The sequence below is a fragment of the Phocoena sinus genome, chromosome 5 (genome assembly GCF_008692025.1).
Source record: "Phocoena sinus isolate mPhoSin1 chromosome 5, mPhoSin1.pri, whole genome shotgun sequence".
NCBI lineage: Eukaryota > Metazoa > Chordata > Mammalia > Artiodactyla > Phocoenidae > Phocoena > Phocoena sinus.
In genome coordinates this window covers 52,469,688-52,486,468 of record NC_045767.1, presented here as the reverse complement: position 1 = coordinate 52,486,468, position 16,781 = coordinate 52,469,688, and the positions used below count along the sequence as shown (strand labels likewise).

Genomic DNA, 16,781 nt, shown 5'->3' with positions numbered 1-16,781 from the left:
TTCCTGGACCGGGGCACGAACCCGTGTCTCCTGCATCAGCAGGTGGACTCTCAACCACTGCGCCACCAGGTAAGCCCCCTGAGTATTCTTTTTAAGAAACATATTTAAAGTGCATTAACTATTTTATGTACCTGAAACTTCAGATCACAACCCAGCAAAAATGTACAGGGAAAGTTCATTCATTGTGACTTCCACATCAATTGTATTATCTGACCAAAGCTTTTGGTATAGTCAGCAGACCTGCAAGCACAGCAGTTTATTATATTTAGTCCTATTCTTAAATGACTTTATAGTAGAATGACTGATCGTGGCTCCCAAGTTTACATCTTTGTAAACTGAAGAAGAGTCTGAAAAAGAATATATTATATAAAACTGAATCACTTTGTTGTATACCTGAAAGTAACACAACATTGTAAATCAACTATACTTCAATTTAAAAAACTGTCGCTGTGTTTATTGGCCTGATCTCGATTAAATCCTGTTAGGTCAGATGGAAAAAAGAAAATTGAGACTGGAACTGTATTCAGAGTTCTTGGTTTGAGTGGCTGTTTTCCTTGTGGCCCCTTCCCTCCCTCCTCTCCCCTTTGCTCCCGTCTTATTTGCCACTGTTGGATTCATTTCTTTGTCTTAAGTCTTTCTTTCTCCTGTTAAAATGTAGATACATCAGGAAATAGATAAGTGCTATTTATCCTTATCAGTTAGTGACATCTTAGTTTGTATGAGTTTATCAGATGTTTCCGTAAGAGTGGGTTATTAAAACTTATTATAGAAAATTTCAAACATATACAAAAGTAGAGCAAACCATATAATGAAGCCCAGTATTCATCACTCATCTTTGGCACTTGTCAAGTCCAATTTCGTGTCCCCTCTACCACCCTCTTATTTGAAAGCAAATCTCAGGCGTTTCAAGGTGTAGCTCACATTTCAATATGGATCTCCTAAGTAAAGGACTCATTTTTTAAAAAGCCACAATACTATTATCACCCCCCCCAATTAACATAATATCTTGATATCATCAAATATGCTATCATTGTTCATTTCTCTAATTACCGTTTTTTTTTTACATTTGAGTCATGATCCAAATAAGATCCCCTAAGGGTAGATTTTAGTGGAAAAGCGAGAAGAGGTGAGAAACAGATGGCTTGAGGAACCAGAGAAAATTAGACAAGTGCAGAAAGAAGAAGGTTTGAGATGGTGTTTTTCTAACGACTTTCCCATGGATTAATAATACTGGATTTATGAAGGATGTACTCCAAATGGGCTCCTAAAGATCTTCCAGGATGCTGGAGAAATTCCCATTTGACCTGCTCCAGGTTTCACTGGTTATCATAAGAAATGGACTTCAGTCCATAGTTGTGTATAACAATTCAATTTCAATGCTAACTTCCTTTACATAAGGCTTCGAATTAGAACCCCAAATTAGATTAAGCCTATAAGGCAGTGGGGGTAATCATTCTAGATATATAGAGGGAACCCTTATTCTAAATAAATGTGTAGAAGGCTAGTTGAGTCATTGTGTTGGGCTCCAGCCAGCCAGGTTTAATGAGCAGTGGAAGGTTGAGTACCATCTCAAAACCAGTTTTCAGAGGAGAAGGGAGGCAGACAGGGCTCCCCCTCTGGGATGGATCAGAGGAGCTGAGTGTGGTGCTCAATGAGAAGAATGTCTGATGTATCTCATGGACCACATTAGAGAGACAGGATCTTTTAGGAAGTACTTGGGGCTTTTGACCAGATAGAAAGCTGAGAGAGTGTTTTTTCCACATTCCCCCCTCCAAAAAAATGTGTTCATAGGCAGTAAATTGGTCCTTTACACCATAAAGGCAGAAAGTACTTTTAGCTAGAAAGCTGTCAAAAAACAAAAACAAAAAGCGAACAGAACAAAAAACAAAAGCAAAACCTCTCCTTGAAGAAGTTAACCTGGAAATGAAATTCCCCCATTTAAGCTTTCCCCAGTAAGAACACACGTTCTGAGAATGGCTGACTACCCAAGGTCACACAGCTAATTAAGGTCAGAACTGAGGCAGGAGCCACCTACCGGCCTATGACAGGGCAGGGGCAGGTCTGAAGGAGGTGAAGAAACCCTTTGCAAGATAAAAAGTTGATCCAGAAAACATTGTGACAGCTTTTGGGTAAACTTTCTTTTTTTTCCCTTGTGAAATGCATCAGTTTCTCTTTGCGCCTTCCATTTTCCATGCCTGCTCTCACCATGTTCAATTTATGCCCTATTTGTCATCACCTGGTGACTCAAACCTTCTGGGGTGGAGGTGGTGGCAGGTGGGAGATAGGAGCCTTTTGCACAGTGACCCCTGCTAAGTTTTCTTGAAAGCCAGTAAAAATACTCATTAGTTTTAATCTACTAATTATAAGCAAATGGACATTTTAACCTTAGGAAATTCAGCATTTTTGTTTGCATTTATGATCATTGTCTATTTTCCATTTATTCCCATCTATTTGCAGCAAGTGCATTTTGGGGCCAACTTGGTTTATGCTGTTCCCCAGGAAACAAAAAGAAAATCCACAACCAACCAAACTGCTTGTATAGCCATTCCCATGGAGCCCAGTGCTTCCTAGGCATGAAATTGACTGACACACAAAGGCAGCAGGTGCAGGGCCACATGCCACTTGCCGCTTTTTTTTTTAGTGTGTGTTTATAATCAGTAAATGGCTGTGGATGTTTAAATGGTTCCCTAATACGATGGAGAGCGGATGCCATTATAACTTGAACTTGTATTGCCACACAGATGGTGGAAATAAACATCTAGTTCTGCACGCAGTTTTGTTTGCCTCTTACTTTGAAAAGATCGGCTGAGCATCAGGCATCCTCGGTGCCAGCAGGGACTCTTGGGCGGGTCGGGGTATAGGCGAGCAGGGCTGCCGTCGGGTTCCAGATTGGCTTTTGTGTTGAGAGCCCCGAGGACAGCAGGTTTCCTATAAGTGGCTGAGGGGGTTCATTGCAGCAGTGGACCCCACCCCTGAACTACCAGGCGGCAGCTCCAAATATCCCTTCCTACTCGAGTCGTGCCTCACACCTTTAATCTTCTGTATTAGACAAAACTGTTCTATACCTCAGGAACTCTCCCTGTATCTTCCTCTCCACCTTTCACTTTCTTAGACACTTTGAAAAATGGAGTTGGTTCAGTAATGTGGTGATGGCACCAGCTTTAATTTCACCCTCCTAGCTTCCCCTGCTGGTCCCTCAAATTGCCTCCTTCCTGGGGGGTCATCGATCTACGTACTATATTTTCCTCCCTCGGCACGTTGGAGGACCTTAGTAAATATCTGTTGGTCAATTGATCAACTGACTTGTTCACACTACAGAAAAAACCAGTAGGGTTTAACGGCAGCCTATTCCAGAAATATTTAAACAAGTGTTTTAAAGAGTTCGGAATAAAGATAGAAATGAATCTGTGATCTTTTGCAAATCAGTGAGCAGAAAGAACAGGGCGGATGTGGGGATAGGGCAGTCTTCCTAGCACCTTGAGATTCCCTGGGGAGGAAGCCCACTCCTTGGAAAGTGGGTCAAACTTGGGGAGGCTAGGTAAGCCACTTCTCTGGGGCAGAGACACTGGCCAAATAGGAATACGAATGCTTGAGGGATGATTCCTCTCTGCAGGGCCAAAGAAACTGCTAGATGAGCGAGGGGCACAGGGTTTACACCAAAGGCCATTTCTAGCAGGTTTGGTCTGTTTCATTAACGAATCATGCAAAAGCAAAGCAGAACTCCCCCTCCCCCAAACTGGCTTATTTTCCTCATGCCAACCTCCTTTCTTCCCATCAAATAATTTAGTAATCCTTCCCATTTCTATAGAGTGCTTTCCGGATTACAAAATGCTTTCACGTACACTATTTTGTTTTCATCTGCTGTCAGTCTCTGGAGCTGGGCAGGGTGCAATGGTGATGTGTGTTTTGCATTTAAGCCCCAGAGAGGTTTGGTGATTTAGATGGCTTGTCTGGCCTCATTCCAAGGAGTAGGAGGGTCTAGAAACCCTGGCACTCAGGGCTCTGATGCTGGCCTTGGAGCTTTCTTGGAAGCTTTGGAACAAGGATTAAGATCCTGTGCTTTGGAGGAGGGATAGGCAAACTTGTCCTGTAAAGAGCCAGGTAGTAAATATTTTAGGCTTCGTGAGCCACACGGCCTCTGTTGCAACTACTCAAAATCTGCCGCAGACAATATGTAAATGAATGGGCATGGCTGTGTTCCATTAACACTTTATTTATGGACACTGAAATTTGAATTTCATATAATTTTAAGAGTTGTGAAATATTCGCCTTTTGATTTTTTTTTCAATCATTAAAAGTGTGAAAACTATTCTTAGCTCATGGGCCACACAAAAATAGGAGGCAGGTTCGGTTTTGCTCATGGGCCATGGTGGGCTGACCCTCTTTTAGAGCTGGTTCTGCCATTTATTAAGCATGTAATTTCAGGCAGATTACCTAGGTAAGCCTTAGAACTCTCAATGACAAGATTGGAAAAGTCATAATGATTTCCACCTGCAGGGACTAGAGGATGAAATGCAATAATTGTAAAGTGTTTGGCAAATCACTTATATAGTTAGCCCTCAGTGGATGGGAGGTGTCATAATTTGATGATGCTACATTCTAGGGAACCATTTGTCCTCCCAAAATATACTGATAGGGGATTCTACTCTCTCTCAAACAACCTCAGCCTTTTCCACACCTGGTCCTAATGAAAATTTGTGTATTAAAGGGAAATCCAGATATGTCCACAGGACAGAAATACTTTTTTTTTTTTAAGCCAAAGATAAACCTTTAAAAAATAATAACTCGTGGTGACAAGAAAGGCCCAAATGAAATGAAAACAGGCTGCATGTTTGGCCTGCTGACAAAATCAGGATAAGGAGCTTCTGCTTTCCGGCCTTAGTTTCTTCATCTGTGAAATAGGGATAATAACCATGGTCTCTACCTCATAGGATGGAGGAGAAGATGAAGTAGGATAATAGGTGTCAAGGGCATAGCGCGGTGCTTAGCCCGGGGTCAGCACTCTTCCAGGGCAGGTGGACTTCATGTTCTGTGTCTCACTGGCGCCCCCCTCCAAGCTCAAGTTCTGAAGAGACCGATGTGGATGCTGATGGTGGTGGTGAGGTGGGGAGGGAATTGCCTATTAGCTGAATATGCACCTTTTATTCCTGAGCATTAAAGAAACTGAGATCTTTGGCAACCCTTTGCTCCAGGCACCTAGAGGATTCAGCCCCAGGACTAGGGTCATGGTTCTGCGGGGCCCCGGCATCACCACGGGAGGCTGGGAGGACAGCAGGAAGAAGACGTCTGTGAGCACAGAAAGCAGCTGAGGAGCTGAATCCAGGAAAAAATGCCGAGTCTGTCCGCTCAGCATGTGCCAGCCTGGCCTAGATTTGCCCAGATCTGGCTCTCTGCTCTCCCTCTTCAGAAGCAGAAGCTTGTGACTTGGCACCTGCTTCTGGAAGCCTCCATAGACAGACCTTCTCAGATGATGCTACACCCTTGAGGCAGGAAGGATAGGTCTGGAGGCCAGAGCAGGGCTCTCGAGACCCAAGAGGCCGAGTAGGGTGTCTGTCCTCCTGGGCCTGAGGTTCCCTGCTTGTCAGTGGGAATCTCGGCCTGCACCCAGAGGACTCCTGACATTTGCACTGACCATGCTGCAAGGTGACCTTCTGCATCCTGCCGTGGTGGATGGTGAGGACCATTGGTAACCAAGCAGATGAAGTCCTGGGAGGTACAAATGAGGAAGGTCAGCCCTGTCCTTGGCTGTCCCTTCAGACATCTTCATTGCCGGCCAGTCATACCTTCTAGCCCAGGGGCTGCACTGGCAGTGATTTGGGGCCTGCCTAGGGGAAGGCGGGTGGTGCTGCAGACTGAAGAGGAGCTGCTTTTGCCAGGCCCATCCATCTCTCCAGAGCCAGCCTCCCACCTTCCCACTCCCACTCAGTCAGTCTTATATAGGCAGGGCTGGCAAAAATTACAGGTCAACTGGCGTTTCAGTTCAGTGGGACTCCCTATGGCACAGTCAGAAAGGGCAGAGGCCCTTTCTGGACCGTTTATCTGCCTGAGATTTACTGAGCCCTGCTAGTTTCTTCTCAGTATTCCCACCTCTCCTCTAGAACCCTGACTTTAACTGGGAATAACGGCACCTTTCCAATGGATTAAATTTCCCAGCTTGCCTTGGAGTTCAGTGTAGCCACCTAGTAAGGTCAGGCCAATGAAATGTAAGCTGAGTTATTGTGTGGGACTGCTGGAAAGTTTCCTTAAGGGAGGAATAACACACATGTCTGTGCTTTCTTGTTCTGAATGCAGAATTCAGACGTGATAGCTGGAGCTCAAGCAACCGTCTTTGACCATGGAGTAGACACACCAAGCCTAGTGGAGTAGCTAGGTAGAAGGAGTTTGAGCCTCTGATGATGACGGTGCCACAAAACTTTCCCTACATTGCACACCTGCAGACATTTTTCATGAGAGGTAGATAAACTTCTACCTTTTAAAACTCTTATTATCATGAGTTCGTTTGTTACATGCAGCTAAACTGATACAAGACCCTGCTGTGTGCCAGATACTCTTTCAGGTGATGGTGACACAGCAGTGAGGATGGTACACGTGGTAACCTGCCCTGTATACTCCCGTTCTAGTGGAGAGAGAACCACAAATGATGAAACACAGTAATTCCAGGAAATAATCAGTGCTGTGAAGTACAGAAAACAAGGCAATATTGAGTGAAACATGATTCTAAGCCTGTCACATGTATTAGCTAAATTAATTTTCATGCCAATTCTATGAGGTAGGGGCTCTTAATATTCCCATTGTACAGTGGCCTGTGTAAGGACACACAGCCAGTGAGTGGATGAAGCAGCATGTGAACCCCAGCACTTAGCCTCCAGAGGCGACACTATTTCACAGTGGGTCCTGCTGCCCCCCTGAGAGGCTAAAGAGAGAAAGCCACTCAGCTGGCATTGGGCCCTCTTATTCCCATCCAACGGTCTTTATATCAATACTGTTTTCAGCATGGTGGTCCTGGGGTGTGAGACTTCTTAAGAACCAGCATCCTTAGAGTACCATCTGGAAGCTGCGTGACCTTTCTGACCTGAGTCACGCTGTCTCTCTTCCATTGCATATTATTGGTTACAGGTGAGTCACAAATACTGGCCCAAATTTAGACCTCTACCTTTCTATATAGGAGTGTCATAGAATCTGTGGACATGTTTAAAACCACCACATGTATCAGTAAGGCATGCACTCAGTAATGGCCACTCTGGTTGGGGAGGCCCCTGGGGAGAAAGGAGAGCACAGATGTGATGACTGGAACTCAAGCAACCATCTTGGGCCATGAAGACTCCACAGAGGGACACCAGGAGCCAAGAGCACAGCACAGACAATTGGGACAGTGTGCAGTCAGTCTTTCCAGACCTAACCTAACATGGTTAGGTTCTGGAATCTGGGATGCTGAGGAGGCCTCTGTGCTGCCCCAGGCATCAATTCCAGTGATCAGTGCTGGCTGAATTCCCCTCATTCTCCTGAGGGCCCTGTGAACTGCCAACCATTGCACCACCTGACTTGGGAATAACAGGGGCTGTGTCCAATTTAGATGTGCCCAGGTGCAGGGGAGTGTCTGTACCAGGGCAGGGCCAGATAAGCAAGACCATTTATAGATGAGCTGGTGGGAGCATCAATGGACTGTTTTGAATCATTGACATCTTGGAAGTGATGGTTTTGAAATCAAACTGTCTTTGCGGGAATCAGCCTCAAATCCAGGACAACCTTCCAAGATAAGTCCCTGGAGAGTCCCCAAAGCTGTGGAATTGCCTGAGGCTTGGGGAATACGGACCAGGGCAGGAGAAGCTTGAGATCCTGCTCCAAAACTCTTCCAAGTCCTCCCACCCCATCACCTCCACCCCCTCATATCACCTCGGAGACAGTGAGCCACTGGCCCCAAGAAGTGTCACTAGATGGTTCACGGAATAGCAAACATAGGAATGAATATATATTACCATATATTATATCATATATTACACATTATATATGTATTATATATATTATCATATATTATAAAAATATATTATCATATGTTATCTGGCTTAATCTTCACTGCAACCCTGCAAGAGACCATCATTATCCCCCTTCTCCAGAGGGGGTTACTGATACTCAGAAAGAAGTAAGTCACATGCCTAAGGTCACGAAGCAAGCAGCAAGGACAGGACGGAAAGTCAAACCTGCCCGGTTTTGAGTCTTATTTTTCTTCCTCTGCCTTATTCTAACCCTCACACGTTGATGAGACAGAGGGAAAATTAGGCTTGGACGAGCTTGAGATCTTTAAGTGACAGTGGATATAGCTCTGCAGCTGGCTTGAGTTATTCAAGAGTAAGCTTGGCCTGGTCAAGGACACGTCCTACAGGAGGGGAGAATTCTCCTTGCTCAGCAGGTCCCAGGTGTTGCCCTGGAGGCCCCACGGATCTGGTTCCACCCAGACACTGCCCAGACCATCTGCAGCTTGGGACAGCAGGGCTCTGGGCAGCTGGGGAGATGCCTGTAGAACTATTTCCAGAAAAGGAGAACAAACGAAAATGTGGCTTATTAGTGGGGAAAAGGTGGAAAGGAGTCTGGAACTAAAGGTAGGATTTGAGTTTCAACGAGAAGACTTCTCTCCCTGCCTCTCATTCTCCAACTGGCTTTGACTGAGAACAAAGCAACATCTTTTCATATGTTGAACAAATGGTTTGTCCCCAACAGTTCTTGGGAACCCACGCCCCAAACTCACCCTGGCTGTGACCTTAGAACACAACGGCTGGGGAAAGGCTCTCTGTCTGAACACTTCCCTTCCTAGAAATGAGACTGGTGAGCAGAGATTTGCGTCTCAGCTTGGCTTTGCTCCGTCACAGAGCCACAGTCTGTTAACATTACCCTCAACCCCAAAACCTTGGAAAACCTAAAGCTGAAAAAAATCTGACTTGAACTATGTGGGGCTCTTCTTAATCTTCCTTTATCCCACTTTGTGTGACTAATCATCTATTTTTGCTGCAGAAATGTCAGTGTGTTTTTGTACAGGATGCTGCCCCAATACGACTATGCCCCATCGTACCTTTCTTAAGACCCCCCAGAATCCCAAATATGGAAAACCTCTGGTTGCAGGAGTTTCAGGTAAGAAACTGTGGAGCCGCCTGAGAAAAATGAGAACACCCTTCTCATCCTTCTCTCCTATCTCTGTCCTCCTCCCTCCTCTCTCCCCGCTTAAAAAAATCCTGCTTTTAAGGGTACTCTGTTTCTTCTTTTCTTTGCCTTCTTACCTTTGTGTCTTCTTAGCTGTTTGGCTCTCTGTGCACACAGGTGCCCATCCATCCACCTGACAGAAATGCATTGTGGGCCAAGCCCGCAGTTGATGGTACAGATACAATGGTACAGATACCACATGGGCGGGGTCCTGCTTCAGTCCGGAAGTGAGGACGGGGGAAGGATAAGGAACAACTTACCCGGACTGGGGTGGGGGCAGGATGGAGCCTGGTAAACCGCTTTATTCCCTCCCAGCTTCACAATCCTTCCACCCAAAAGCACCACAAGTAAAGGTACTTATAGCACAATAGTCTCTCAACCGCATCCCCTGGCCATCCTCTCTTCTGTAGACCACCGTCAGGGGATCCGTGAAGGCTTCTTGAGAGAGGGACACCTAAGTGGGGAGTCGGAGGCTTTCATTAGCTGGGATGGCCACGTTTCCTCTCTATTATTTGATATCCAGTGTATTCACTGCCTAGGGCTACTGTAACAAAGTACCACACACTGGGTGGCTTAAACAACAGAAATTTATTGTCTTGCAATTCTGGAAGCTGGAAGTCCCAGATCAAAGTGTCAGCTGGGTTGGTTCCTTCTGAGGGCTTTGAGGAAGACTGTTCCATGCCCCTCCCCCAGCCTCTGGTGGTCTGCTGGCAGCGTTCTGCATCCCTTGGCTTCTGTTGCATCACCCTGATCGCTGCATTCATCATCATGCCTCCTTACAGCATTCTTCCTGTGTGTCTGTGTCCAAATTGTCTCTTCGTATAAGCACGCCAGTCACAATCTATTAGGGCCCACACTACTCCAGTGTGACTTCATCTTAACTAGTTACATCTGAAATGACCCTGTTTCCAGATAAAGTCACATTCTGAGATACTGGAGGTTAGGACTTCAACATATGAACGGATACAATTCAACCCATAACACCAAGTCTTTCCTTGTGGATGATGCTTCCAGGGAAGAGATTTCCGTCTCTACCATCGTCTTAGTCTGGGCTTATGACTCCTGAAAAGACTGATGGGGAATGAATCAGGAGGCAGGAAAGGAGCCTGACTGGCTTTCCTGGTGAAGGATGGAGGAGGGCAGCAGCCTTGTTTGTGATGAGCTGAGATGGGCAAAGCAGGGATGGGGCTTTGGCCAGGAGGACCTCAAAAGAGGCAGGGAAACTAGGGGGCTGGTGGGAGGAAGGCTAAGTTTCCATAAAGTCAGGACCAAACAGTGGTGCTAGAGTGGCCTAAATGGGCTTTAAAAACAACTACTCGGGGCTTCCCTGGTGGCGCAGTGGTTGAGAGTCCGCCTGCCGATGCAGGGGACGCGGGTTCGTGCCCCGGTCCGGGAGATCCCACATGCCGCGGAGCGGCTGGGCCCGTGAGCCATGGCCGCTGAGCCTGCGCGTCCGGAGCCTGTGCTCCACAATGGGAGAGGCCACAGCAGTGAGAGGCCCACGTACCGCAAAAAAAAAAAAAAAAAAAAAAAAAAAACAACTACTCATCTGATGCAAAAGATATTAATAGAAAACTGAAAATAATCTCCCATATTCCATAATGTTACAAAGGGTCTTTAAAGTTAAGTTCAGAAAAAGTGACAAAGAATGGACAGATCAGTGTAGCACTGTGGTTCAGGACATGGGTTTGAATGCCAGCTCTGCCACTTAGCTGTGTGACCTTGGAGAAATTACTCACCCTTTCTGGGCTTCTGTTTTCTCATCCGCACAAGGTGGTTAATAGCTACTTCATTGAGTTGTTCCAGGAATCACTGTGAGTCTGTGAGTAAAGCCCTTGGAACAATGTTGAACACACAGTATGTTCTTCAGTAAATGTAGCTGTTATTATATAGAATGTTAGTATATGTGGGAGCCCTGAACAGACCATGACCACACTTAGTTTACTTCTAGCTTCTTCGGAAAGGCTCACCTTTAAACAACTGTTCAGGAAAGGAGTGAAAGGATCCTTACAAGCAGGAGGACAGAGAGAGTATATTGAACTACTTTAAATTAGTGCCATTCCCAAGGCTCAATTAAATTGCACCCCATGACACTAAACAACTTGCTGACGTGGCCATAAAACTGATAGGGGAGAGAGCCAGGGATGAGGAGAGTTTTTCTAGTTCTTTTTTAAGGAAAAAAGGGTGAATTGTAGCAACTCCAGACTAGTGTGACAACCAGCACTTATAAAATTATTAGACAGTTTGAGCATGCTTATAGAAGAAAAGAGTGATCACTGAGTACTATTATGGGTTCCCTATGCTAAACCACTTCACATCTTTTAAGGATGGGTTAATATGGATTTGGGAAATGCTAAATCCCTGGTGGACCTTGATCTTGTGCAATATTTATCAAAGGCATCCATGATAGCTTTTTGGACAAGAAGGTGAAATGTGTTCTGGCTATATAGCCCAAACAGGTTGATTCATCTTTGGTTAAAGCCAAAGAATGCTGAATAATAACCAGTTTGAGAGGAAAGTCTTAAAAGCTGAGTCCTGGGCCTGAACATCCTTCTGTTGTCTTTTAGAAATAGATACCATTCTCCCCAGCACTATTCCTATTATTCTGATTTTTTTCCCTCTGAATATAGTTTTAAGGTTTTTTGTTTGTTTGTAGAAGCACATTATGAGACTAACAACAAACTTGGGATAGTTTTGTATTTGCATTTTTTTCTTAAATTATGCCCCCCATAATGAAATGTCTCATCCAGATTCAAAAGTTCGATAACCATTTCATGTAATACCAAAGTCCCTGCGGTGTCTTGCTGTTGAAGAAGGAATGAATCTAGTTGGTCAGTTAGCATTCTTTTCTGCTTTTGTTCCTTCAAAATAATTTTTTTTTTTTTTTGCTTGATACCAACTATGTGCTAGGCACTGTGCTAGAAATGAGAGAATCACAGGATCATAAAATCAGAAGGAAACTGGAGATTTTTTAGAGCAAGTGCAAAAGGCATTTTCCTCATACTATAGGAGTTGCAGAAGCATTTTAATGCAAGCCCGTGCTATACAGCCATCCTCAAAAGGTTTGCAAGCTTCCTTACCCTTTGTGCTGGGGTTTTACTTTTGAAATAAAAGCTGATCTCATGGGAGAGGCCATAAAGGCAAAATTGCAGTCCAGGCATCTTTTTTTTTAAAGCAAGAAGAATGTTCAGAAAGGAAGTCCTAAATGATTACATTTGGCCAACCCTGGAAAAGAAGCAAACAAGCCCCTACCTCCCCCTTGCCCCGCCCCGCCCAACAACTCAAAAACCAAACAGCCCCTAGACATGGAGCACAGGCTTGTGCCCTGCCTTAGCCAGTCCCTTTCCTGGCCCTCATTGTGGTATGTGTGTGTGCTGGGCTCAGCTGTGTATACTGTTCCTTGCACATCACAGGGACATTTGTGCTTATAAGAGGAGTGGAACAGAACATGAATCATGGCTGGGACAAGCCGGGAGCGAATATCCCTGAGTTCTTCTCGTTGTGGCTACTTTTTATACTTCATAGTCCTGTAAAGCGTGTTCTCTAAAAAGGACAGGGCACATTAAAAAAGGAAAGGAGCATTCTCTTCTCCAGCCTCGCTCATCCCCTCCACCCCTCATTTGCAGCCTTTAGGTCACATGACGGTTCTATCACTCGGGGGTGACTGGATCGTGTAAGCCAAATGGCGATGTTTAGTCAAGCTGAGGGTTGCCCTGAGTTGCTGGGAATTTGGGAGGTTACATGCTTTTGTGCAAGTGGCTGAAAGTACTTTACAGAAATAGGAACTGCGTCTCCGTGATCTCATGCAATAGTTCTTTCTCCCAGCTTCCCATTAGGAGTAAGTACCACGGGAGCTTTGAAAAGATATCAATGCCCGGGGCCCAGTCCAGACCAAGTGATGCAAATCTTTAGGGATTGGCTTAGGTTTCTGGAATTTCTTAAAATCTTCCCAGGCATTTCTGAACCACAAAGGTGCCAAGAGCTTGGGGTTCAACATCAGGGAGACCTGCATTTGAAACTCGATTTTTCTGCTACCTTTAGAGGGGTGTCCTTGAGGAAGTTTCTGAAACTCTTTGAGGCTGTTTTCTCAGCTATAAAATGGGGAATAATAGTAACTACCTTTCAGGGTTGAGAGGATAAATAAGACAAAATATGTTAGTATTTGACTCATGGTAAGTACTCAGTAAGTGGTTGTTAATATTCTTATCAGGGATTTTAATCATCACCAGATGCTTATGGACCCTGGGCTCACACTCTGTCTCGCAGTAGCCTCCTCCATGTTCTGTGGGCTGTATTTGAAGGTATAAGGACCCATCTTCTCTCCCTTCTGTGCTCTGCCCACCAATTTGTGGGCTCCGGTCTCAGACTCCATGGGGATGTTAGTTCTACTTCTATCACCTCATATTCATGGTGAGAGTAAGAGAGTGAAAATCCAGTTCACGCCACTGGCCCCCGTGGTGTCATGTGTTCATTCCTAACCAGTCACTCTAGCCCTGAGAGTGTAAGGCTCTGATTGGCTCAGGACTGGGTCCCATGGTTCATCTCAAAGCTAGTGGTAGAGTTCAAACTGAAGAGTATGGGCTGGAGATCCACAAGGGAGTGAGCGGTTCCCCCGAGAGTAGCCACGGGTAGGGTTTATTGGTTGCTGGGGCAAACACGGGAGATGCCTGCCTTCCACAGCCCGCCACGCTCATGGCCAACCATGACTGTGCTGAGAAATAAGTCAGACCACAGTGAACAGGAAGGTGGAATGGGACAAGAGAGAACACTTTCAAACAGAGTGCAATGGCCTTCATCTATTCGGTTGATTGTCATATCGCTTGTTAACTCTTTCCACAGCTACACTCAATTCCTGGCTGCTTCCTGAACAGATTCTATTATCTCTCTTTGCTCATGCTCTCCCACCTACTTAGTGTCAGGATCCTTCCTCCATATACACCCATCCAAATTCTTCAAGATCCTTCAAGATCCCACTTCTAATTCTCCTCCTCCAGAAAGGCTTCTGTGAACTCTTTGCTCCTTTACCTCCTTCCCATGGTCAAAGGAATTATATTTCCATTTCTAGCACTGTTATCTGTGTCTCTTTTATAGCATGTATTGCTTTCTATTTTGTACTACTATTCTAGCACATACTATTGCTTCCCTACTAGTCTTTGATCTTCTTGAGGGCTGGGCTTCTTCAGCTCAGTGCCTCCATTACCATGATACTTAATTTTGAGTCAACTTTCTGTGTCAACTTGCCTGGGCCAGTGCCCAGACATTTGATCAAACAGAAGTTTGGATGTTTCTGTGAGGTGTTTTTTTGATGAGATTAACTAAATCGGCCGACAGTGATTAAAGTGGATTGTCTTCCATAATGTGGCTGAGCTTCATACAATCAGTTGAAGGCCTGGATAGAACAAAAGACTCACCTCCCCTGAGCAAAAGGAGATTCTGCGAGCAGGTGGTCTTTGGACTTGAACTACAGCATTAGCTCTTCTGGGTCTCCAGCCTGCTGGTACACCATGCAGATTTTGTACTAGCCAGCCTCCATAATCATGTGTAGATTCCTTAATATAAGTATCTGCCTTTATATATGAATATCCTATAAGTTCCACTTCTTTGGAGTGCCCTGGCTAATATGATTACCTAGGAGAGAGCTCAGTAAGTGTTTGTCGGTAAGTGAATGAATGAATGAACGAATGAATGGATCAATGGCCATTGGGTGCTTTGCATCTAAAGGAAAAACTGTCTTTTCAACTGAAGCTAATAGGATTATATATAGAAACATGCTTTGTAAAGGGCAAAGCTCTACACAAATGTTTGTTATCATAATTGTTATTTCTCTCACCACTGTGGCTACCGCTTCTAGGACTTGTATCACTGCTGTCCTTAAGTGGTCTGCAGCTCTTGTCCTCATGGACCACCAGATACCTCATTCCAAATAATCACCCCTCCTCTCTCTCTCCAACTGCCTGGTACTGAGTTGATTAGCGGTGTTTGATTTCCAGGTCCCTCTCACATCGGCGCCATGTTGTTTGAAGTTGTGCCTCAATCGGTGGAAGGAAGCTATGGGGAGGGGCCATTCACTGTCCTCTTTTCCTTCTCATGAGCGAATCATACAGCAGTGGAATAACCAAACTATGTTAGACTGAGGGGCCTTTTTTGGCCAGTATATCTGTTGGTAGGAGAAAGCCAGTTTTCCAAATTCATGATATGATGTTGCCAAGATGTGTTACTGGCTCCACTGAAAAGCCTTTGCTGAAACTGTGGAGACACAGTGATCAGTGGTTGTCAGGGGTGGTGGTGGGCTGGGGGGAGATGAATAGGCAGAGTACCAAGGATGTTTAGGGCAATGAAAATACTCTATATGATACTATAATGATGGATACATGTCATTATACACTTGTCCAAACCCACAGAATGTACAACAGCAAGAGTGAACACTTGAGTACTCTTCGGACTTTGGGTGGTTATAATGTCAACGTAGGTTCATCCTTGGTACAAAGTGGACCATTCTGATAAATGATGTTGATCATGGGGGAGGCTATGTGTGGGTGGGGGGCAGGGGGTGTATGGGAAATCTCTGCACCTTCCTCTCAATTTTATTGTAAACCTAAAACTGCTCTAAAAAATTGTGTTAATAAGGCCTTTGCCGAATGAGAACAGTTTCTGAAACCAATGACAAGCCCCAGATGAAAAATCACCCCTATTTATTGCAGATCCAAACAGCTTGGCTCTGATGAGGGGCTGGCCACGGCATCTGAAGAACAGCTGTGAGATCAATTTGGGTATGGGTTTATTAGCCATGATTCAGGCTTGGAAGGGTATCTTTGGGGAAAAGGGTCTTGGGCACGGGACGCAAGCTACTGTGGATAATACTGACAGCACACGCATTGCTGGGGAAGATTTAACAGCCTCAGCTGTGCCCCGTCAGTTGGCCAGTTCGACGGAGCCTCCGCGGATAAGAAACAACAGCCCAGGGCCAGGGCCAGCGGGCCAGCTCCCAGCCCGACGTCGGGCCAGGATTGATTTCACTTGTGGGCTGACAGCCGCTTCAGCTTCTGAGTTGGAAGAGGCCTAGGAAGGTCAGAGAGTCCAGCAGTTGTCAAATGAGAGGAGACCCGTGAAGCTTTCCTGGGGGAGAGCGTTTCACCTTGGGGCACAGCAGGAGGGTAGCAGCCACACAGCTACACAGACGGTTGCTGGACACCTGCCCTGTGCCAGCCCCAGTCCCTACCCTCCAGGAGCTCAGATCCTCACCGGGAGAGTATAAGAGGGCACCAGGCCTTCTGGGAAGGCTATTTTGCTTTCCCCAGAAGTTAGTTTCTCGTTGAACTCTGATGTTATGTTGCTTTTTCCTCATTCATTCATTCACTCATTCTGTTTACAAAGGTAACATTTGCATTCTGTGTACATGCTCTTGTAGAAAATGTAAATACAGAAGGGTCGAAAGAACGCAAAACACTCCATCAACCAGAAACAAATCCTCTGAACACTCTGACGTTTGGCAGGGAAGTTTTTGACACTTTTTTTCTATGTATGTACTTGTGTAGGCATTTATATGTCACTCAACACAGTGAGACTTTTTCCGTTTCCCAATTTGCTTT

At 45.3% G+C, this 16,781-nt stretch overlaps 1 long non-coding RNA gene across 1 annotated transcript; it reads left to right on the top strand.

The window, feature by feature from the left end:
* Positions 1–12: 12 nt before the first annotated feature.
* LOC116754271 lies at positions 13–2,769 on the top strand. The gene is made up of 2 exons (XR_004350029.1): positions 13–69; positions 2,458–2,769. It is a non-coding gene; the product is annotated as an uncharacterized LOC116754271 (long non-coding RNA).
* The last annotated feature ends 14,012 nt before the right edge of the window (positions 2,770–16,781 follow it).